At 52.9% G+C, this 7,664-nt stretch overlaps 1 long non-coding RNA gene across 2 annotated transcripts; it reads left to right on the plus strand.

Moving 5' to 3' along the window:
• Nucleotides 1-1,029: 1,029 nt before the first annotated feature.
• Nucleotides 1,030-2,339, plus strand: LOC104669391. 2 transcript variants are annotated; one of them, XR_004054865.1, is made up of 3 exons: nt 1,030-1,155; nt 1,596-1,782; nt 2,107-2,339. It is a non-coding gene; the product is annotated as an uncharacterized LOC104669391 (long non-coding RNA). The 2 variants fall into 2 exon arrangements; XR_004054864.1 differs by lacking the exon at nt 1,030-1,155 and having other exon boundaries at nt 1,449-1,782.
• The last annotated feature ends 5,325 nt before the right edge of the window (nt 2,340-7,664 follow it).

A 7,664-nucleotide genomic window follows, 5' to 3' on the forward strand; every position in this document is an offset into this window, starting at 1 on the left:
GCCTCACCCTCCTTTTGCTGTTTGAATCATGGGTAACTTTGGCTGCTCCATCAGGGATTCAGTTTCCTCATCTGGAAAATGGAGATAAACTCAGCTCATTGTTTTGTGATGTCTGAAATTACGTACTACCTAGTGCACAGTAGGTGCTTAATAAACATGAGTCCTTTCCTTCAAAGGATCTGGGCTTCAGAGGCCAGTGGAGACTGTCATGGGCTGGGGACAGTGGCATGTGCTTGGGAAGCCTTGGCATCACTCAGGCCCAGAAGACACCAGTACCTTTATTGACACCTGCATAGGGGTGGGGACATTGCCTGGGGAGGGGGCTCTATGCCACACATGGCTGGACCGGGGTCTTCGTGTGCCAGGCTGGATACACAGGTAGCCGACTCAGCTGCTTCTTGTGGGGGGACTGGCTTCTGCCTCCTCCTGCCTCTTTTCCCAACTCTTTAATGGAGAGAGAACATAATGGAGCGTTCAGAGAGGTCTCTCCCCCAGGATACCATAAACTGCAGGTCAGGAGCCAAGGTCAGGTGCTCCCACCCCTGCCTCCAGGATAAAGACTTTCTTCCAGAGGTCCTGTCACTCCTAAGCCCTTCTCCAAGGTATTACTGAGCAGAGGCTGAAAATGATTGTGTTTTGGAAAGAGTGGTCACAGATCCCACAGGCTGGAGGAAATGTGTCCACCCTCCCACCCTCCACTCCCACCCACGCACAGGCTAGAGAAGACAGAATCTCATCCCTGGTCCTAGGGGCTGCCCCAGGAGTCTAGGTCCAACCACTTCACTTCCTCAGGAGGCTAGACCTGCCCCTGGGGGCGGGGGCTGTGGGCTGAACACAGAGTTCAGGCTAGGTACCCCATCCAGTGGGACCCCAAATTTGAGCATGGCAGCTGCCCCCTGAGCTCCTGTGAGGTGGAGACGTCACACACTGGCTGGGTGTAAGCTCAGCGATCTGGCGAGGGTGGAAGGAGGAAGAAGGGCTCACCCCCTGATGGCTCACCCTCCCCGTGGGACTCCTCTTCCTTTCCAGGCGGGGATATAAGCCCGGAAAGGAAAGCCCTGAGCAGAGGAGGCCTCAACTTGACCTGACCCAGTGCAGCCCCTGAAACTTCCCTCGCCTTCTACCTCCTGCTCATCTGCTTCATAAGCTGTCGCTGTGAGTGGCTGGGGGCTCAAGCATGGTCTGGTACCAGGAAATCCAGGCTGTTTTGTGGGGAAACTGAAGCTGGAATGGTGGAAGCTGGGCTGAGTGGTGGGAAACTGGATTGGAGGGGGCCATTGGAGGTGGGAAGGGAGGCCCGGGAGTCCCCGGGAGTCCCGTTGCCGGCACAACCCTCTTCTCTAATTTACCTCTCTGGGCAGCAGCGGGGGCGGGGGGGGGTTATGTCAGGCAGGGCTTATGTCTCTCTGACAGATTAGGAAACTGAGGCAGGAGACGGTGCAGTGCCGGAGAACACACGGCAAGCTGGTTGCTGAACCTTGGTCCGCTACCAGCCCCAGGGAGAGCGCCGGAGCGCGGCCCCGACAGCAGCCGCAGCCTCCTGCCGTGGAGGATCGAGGCTCGGAAGGACCCACACCCCAGTGTCGCTTTCCCAGATGGTGTCGCTGCGCAGGTCGTGGCCTACCATGGCCACAGTGCTTTTGGCCCTGCTCGTCTACCTGGGGGCGCTGGTCGAGGCCCACCCTATCAAACCGAGGCTCCCGGCGAAGACGCCTCCCTGGAGGAGCTGAGCCGCTACTACGCCTCCCTGAGCCACTACCTCAACCTGGTCACCTGGCCATGGTGAGCGCAGGCGCGGGGTGGGCCGAGCGGGACCCCTGGGGCTCTCCCCCTGTGGCCCCTCTCCACTGGGGGCGTGGTCAGATCTGACCACGCCCTTCCAGGCCCCGCCCCCAGGCATGGGAAGACAGCCCGGACACGCGCCTTTCCAAAACATTCTTCCCAGAGGGCAAGGACCGCCCGGGCAGGTCGCAGTAAAAGCGCCCCCGTCAAGCCACATAACATCCTGCCTCCGAGAGCGCGGTCTGGCCCCACCCTGGTACATCACTTTCGACGTCTCCCAGGCTCGCCTCCCCAGATCGGATTCCTTTCCCTTCACTCCCGCAGGCCGGAGGCTCAGACCTGTAGTGAGGACCCCCGAGGCCTCCTGGGAGATCTGCAGACCACGCCCACCTCATTTGCATGTTCACTCCCGACCCCGGAAACCCGGATTCCGCCTCCCGCCGGCATCTGGGCAGGGTTCGGATACCGCAGTCCTGCGTCTCGGTGCCCTCGCCCCTTGAGCTGCAGGGCTGTGTGTGCTCCTTCCCTGGTCCCAAAATAAAGAGCGAATTCCACAGTTACGGAATGTGTGCCTTTGTATTTCCTTTCCTTTCCCTTCATGGAGGTCTCGTAGAAGTGGACGGTGGTGGAGGCGTGGGGGCCAGAGGAGCGAAAACCGACTCGGACAGAGGCGCTCCAGGACAAGGCTGGGGCGGGGGCGGGGGTTCCCTCTGCTGGGAGCCCAAGGAAGACTTGACCACCCAGCCTAGGGCTGGACAGCGCCCAGACCAGGGAAGGCTGTGGAAGGAACTCGAGTTGAGTTGGGGCAGGGGTGGATGGGGCTCTGGAAGAAGGGGCAGGGAGCGTGGACAGGAGCCTGCTAGGCAGCCTAGCAGAGTAGATGGGGACAGGGCTGTCCCTTCCGCACCCAACCCCGTGAAACCAAGGACGGCTGGGGCCGGGCCGGGCACCAAGACCTCGGGGCGCTTCCCTAGGAGCTGTATTAGTAGCGCCCAGGACTGGAGTGGCTGGCGGTGGCGTGGTCCAAGATGGGACTGTGGAGGAAGAGCCGTGTGTGTGTGTCCTGGCGGCAGAGGCAGGTAATTTCTACCGTCCCCCTTCCCCGAGCAGAGCAGCAATGGGGAATGTGGAGGCTGCCCGATCGCTAAAAAACCACCCTGTCTCATCTCGTTGAATTCACACTCTGTGGATAGGTCACGAACTGTGCTTTCCTAGTGACAAGGCCATAGGGACGCCCTCCCATGTACCGCCCCCCCTCCCCTGGACTAGATACTGAAGCCTAAAGGCACTGTGGATGTTTAAACTCCCTTCTGCACCGATTCCAGAGTCTGCCTATGGGGTGATCTTCCCTGACATCCACCCTTCCCTGCCCCTTTCCTCCAAGAAGCTTGCCTTGATTGCCCAATTGCACTCTTCCTGCCTCTCTGGCTGCCCAGCTCTCAGGGCCTCTGCTCTATTCACTGAGAGTTTTGTCTATGTCTCTGTGTCCTGGCTCCCTCCTGGGGCCTCAGGAAGGAAAGGCCTTCTTCACACGCAGCCTCCTGTATCTATGGGATGTCTCCTGGGCTTCTAGTTCAGCAAGACCTACCCAAATCTGGCAGGGGACTAGGAGATGAGGGGGATAATCAGGTTGAGGCCAAAGCCTTTGACCCAGAGAGGGTAAAAAGGACAGGAAGACTGCAGGCTTCCCTGCGTGGACCAGGGTTTTGAAGTACTGTTTGCAGTTCCATGGCTCTGGAAGAATAGAAGACTCTAAAGCTGACTCTGCCGTAGCTGCAGAGTAGGTCATGGCTTGGACACAGGTCCCCAGGGGGCCACAGGGCTCTGACACCCACCCTTCCCTGTGCTGCCCTCCAGCCTCCCTGGAGGTAGAGCTGAAAGGGTGAGGCTGAGGAGGCAGGTGTAGGTCAGTGGCTGTGTGGATTCTGATGCTCCATGCCTTTGCCCATGCCACTCTCCCTGCTTGCAGAGAGCCCTTTCCCTCTCTTCAGCCTGGAAGATACTTTCAGGATAGTGGTCACCTCCTCCCGGAAGCCTTGCCTGATTTCCTGGGGAGGGAGTTAGTTTCTCTGGCTCCCTCTCCCCACTCATTATCTTAGACCCACTTTCCATCCCATTTTGCTGCCTGTCTTCTCTCCTGCGATAGTACAGGTGGGATGGGAGCATACAGTGGCTACCCGGAGCTTCGGCTCATTGTGTGGGTGGGCAGTGGGAGGATGTGTCTGTGTGTTGGTGTCTGTGACCCCCTATCTATTGGTCTGCCTGGGAGAACGGTATTCAGTTTAAGGTGGATGGAAGAGAGACCTGGTATGAATTACACATGACCGCAGACAATTTCTGCACAGCTTGACAGGTCTCATGGACCATCAGTGACATGGGTCCTCCTCATGTTCATTTTGAGGAGTGTTGAGCAGTTTAGGGAAATCACATTAATAACTATTATTAGTATAATAATAATGAAATAGTAATAACTACCTTTCCAAAAAGCACTTATTTATGTGCTAGACATGGAGCTGTTCATTTTACATATACGATATTAGTACGATATTGATTTAGTTTAAAAAAAAAAAGATGGAATTAACAGTGACTTAAACAGGATGGAAATTTATTTCTCTTACCTGAAACGCAAGTGACATCTGGGGAGTTGGCAGCTCTGCTCCATGAGGGCATCCAAAAGCCCAGGCTCATTTGTGGCTTCCCCAAGCCCTCATCTTTGTCATTTACAGGACTGAAGACAGTCCGCCAAGATCTCATCTGTGTTCCAGCCAGTGGCAAGTGGGAGAAGGGAGAGGGCAGGTGCTCTGGTTCCTATGTTGTATAAGTTACCCTAAAACTTGGCAGCCTCAAACAACCGTTGTATGTCACTCATGATTTTGCGGGTCAGGACCAGGAAGCGCTCACCTCAGCAGTTCTCACTTTGAGTCTCACAAGCGAATACAATCAGAGGTTGGCAGATCTGCAGTTATCTAAATGATCCACTGGGCTGATGCCTGAGAAGGCTCACTCCCATGCTGGTGCTGGTTGTTGAGCTCAGCCACGGCTGCTGACCATCGTACCTACATGTGGGCTCTCCAGCATGATATTCTTGGGGTAGCTGGATTTACATGATAACTGGCTTCCTGCTTATTTCCAGAGAATTGGATGAAGGTGGCATTGCTATTTAGTTTGCTAGGGCTGCCATAACAAAGAATCCCAGACTGGGTGTTTAAACGACAGTTCTGGAGGCTAGTCGTCTGAAATGAAGGTGTTGCCAGGGTTGATTCCTTCTGATCTATTCCAGGCCTCTCTCCTTGCCTTGAAGATAGGTGTCTGAGCTGTGTCTCTTCACATCGTCTTCCGTCTATGCATGTCTGTTTCTGTGCCCAAATTACCCTTTTTATAAGGAGACCTTACCTTAACTAATTAGATCTGCAGTGATTCTCTTTCTAAATAAGGACACATTCTGAGGTAGTAGGAGTTAAGACTGCATCATATGAATTTGGCAGGGGGCAGGGGCATGCAATTTAACTCATAACAATTGCTTTTTGTGACCCAGCCTCAGAAGTCACATGGCATCATACCCCATACTCTGTTCGTCAGAGCAATCACAAGTGCACACATATTCAAGAAGAGGGGACATAGGCCCCACTGTAGAATCACATATGAGATAGGAGGTATTTTTGTGGTCATCTTTGAAAAATATAATCTGCCACAGGCAGGCACATCCATTCCTAAAAACCAAAAGAGAGAAATCACTTTAACTCTCAGCCCATTGGTTAAAGCCTAGTCTCATGGCCCCACTTAGCTGCAAGGACAACCTACGAGATGTCTTTAGCTGAGTGTCTGTGTGCCCATCTCCAGCTCTTTGTTTTTAAAAGCATTTTTATTTATAAATGGATTTTTTTGTTATATAACAAACCTACATATGTACCACCTCAAGCTCTTTGATGATGAAAGGAGAACATGGATATTAGGGCACCTAGCATTATCCGCTAGAAACATGATGTCCTTTGGACGTCATCTAGAAATCATTGGGTCCTATCTCTTCATTGAGACTAAGACAAGAGAATCACTTGAACCCAGGAGGCAGAGTTTGCAGTGAGCTGAGACTGTGCCACTGCACTCCAGCCTAGGTGACAGAGTGAGACTCTGTCTCAAAAAAAAAAAAAAGAAAAAGGGAAAAAAACCCAAAAACAAAAAACCGTCTTGGCCAGGTGCAGTGACTCACTCTTGAATTCTAGCACCTTGGGATGCTGAGGCGGGTGGATCACTTGAGCCCGTCTCTACACAAAATTTAAAAGAAAAAAAAATTGTGGTGTGGTGTGGTGGCACACACCTGTGATCTCAGCTACTTGGGAAGCTGAGATGGGAGGATCCCTTGAACCAGGAGGCAGAGGCTATAGTGAACATGATCGTGCCACTGCACTCCAGCCTAGGTGACAGAGTAACAGCCTGTCTCAAAAAAAAAAAAAAAAAAGGAACCCATCCGCCGGCTCCTCACACAGCTTGGACTTCCTTGCAGAACTCTTGCTTCTTCATCTCCACCTGCTGCCCCCACCAGGCCCAGAATAGATGTGCAATAAATGACCACTCATTGGTCATTCACTGAAAGCAGCAGGGATTGCAGTTAGACAGCAAGGACTGGGGGTGTGATGGAGGACACAATGCAGGCCAAACTACTGCCCTGGGTTCACGTATGTGGGGGCCCCATTCCCTTTGCTCCTTTACCTGCCTCGTTCACTCTGGGACCTCAGGTGTTTCTGAGGTGTTCCTCTCCTAGGCTCACAGCACTTACTCCATCCCCATCACTGTCAGTGGCCATCCTCCTCGTGCCACAGGGCGTGGTGTGGGCAGGGGAAGAGGCACTACCATCATATTCATTTAGTGCATCTGTAGGCCGGGAATTGGTGATTTCAGGGCAGGGCTCTGTGGTAAGCACTATGGGAGTTACTGAAAAGGGGTCCTGACCCAGACCCTAAAAGAAGGTTCTTGGAGCTCCTCCAAGAAAGAATTCAGGGTGAGTCCATAGAGTAGAGTGAAAGTAAGTTTATCAGAGAAGGAAGGAAACGAGGGCCAGGCCCGGTGGCTCATGCCGGTAATCCCAGCGCCTTGGGAGGAGGCAGGCAGATCGTTTGAGCCTGGGCAAAAAACTGAGCCCCCATCTTACAAAATAAATAAATAAAAGGGAAGTAAAGAAACAAAAGAGGGCCAGGTGCAGTGACTCATGCCTGGGCCAAGGTGGGTGGATCACCTGAGGTCGAGAGTTCAAGGCCAGGCTGACCAACATGGAGAAATCCCATCTCTACTAAAAATACAAAATTAGCCGGGCTTTGGGGCACATGCCTGTAATTGCAGCTACTCGGGAGGCTGAGGCAGGAGAATTGCTTGAATCCAGGAGGCGGAGGTTGCAGTGAGCCGGGATTGCACCACTGCACTCCAGTCTTACAACAGCGAAACTCCATCTCCAAAAAAAAAAAAAAAGAAAAGAAAAGAAACAGAAGAATGGCTACTCCATAGGCAGAGCAGCCCCCATGGCTGCCGGTTGGCTGTTTTTATGGTTATGTCTTGACCATATACTAATAAACAAGGGGTAGGTTACTCATGAGTTTTCCAGGAAAAGGGTGGGGATTTCCCAAAACTGAGGTTTCCGTCTCCTTTTAGACCATGTAAGGTAACTTCCAGATGTTGCCATGATACTTGTAAACTGTCTGACACTGGTGGGAGCATCTCTTAGCATGCTAATGTATTATAATTAGTGTATAATGATCAGTGAGGCCGGGCATGCTCACGCCTGTAATCCCAGAACTTTAGGAGGTCGAGGTGGGCAGATCACTTGAGGTCAGGAGTTCGAGACCAGCCTGGCCAACATGGTGAAGCCATCTTTACTGGGAAAAAAAAAAAAA

This window comes from Rhinopithecus roxellana, chromosome 19 (genome assembly GCF_007565055.1).
Source record: "Rhinopithecus roxellana isolate Shanxi Qingling chromosome 19, ASM756505v1, whole genome shotgun sequence".
NCBI lineage: Eukaryota > Metazoa > Chordata > Mammalia > Primates > Cercopithecidae > Rhinopithecus > Rhinopithecus roxellana.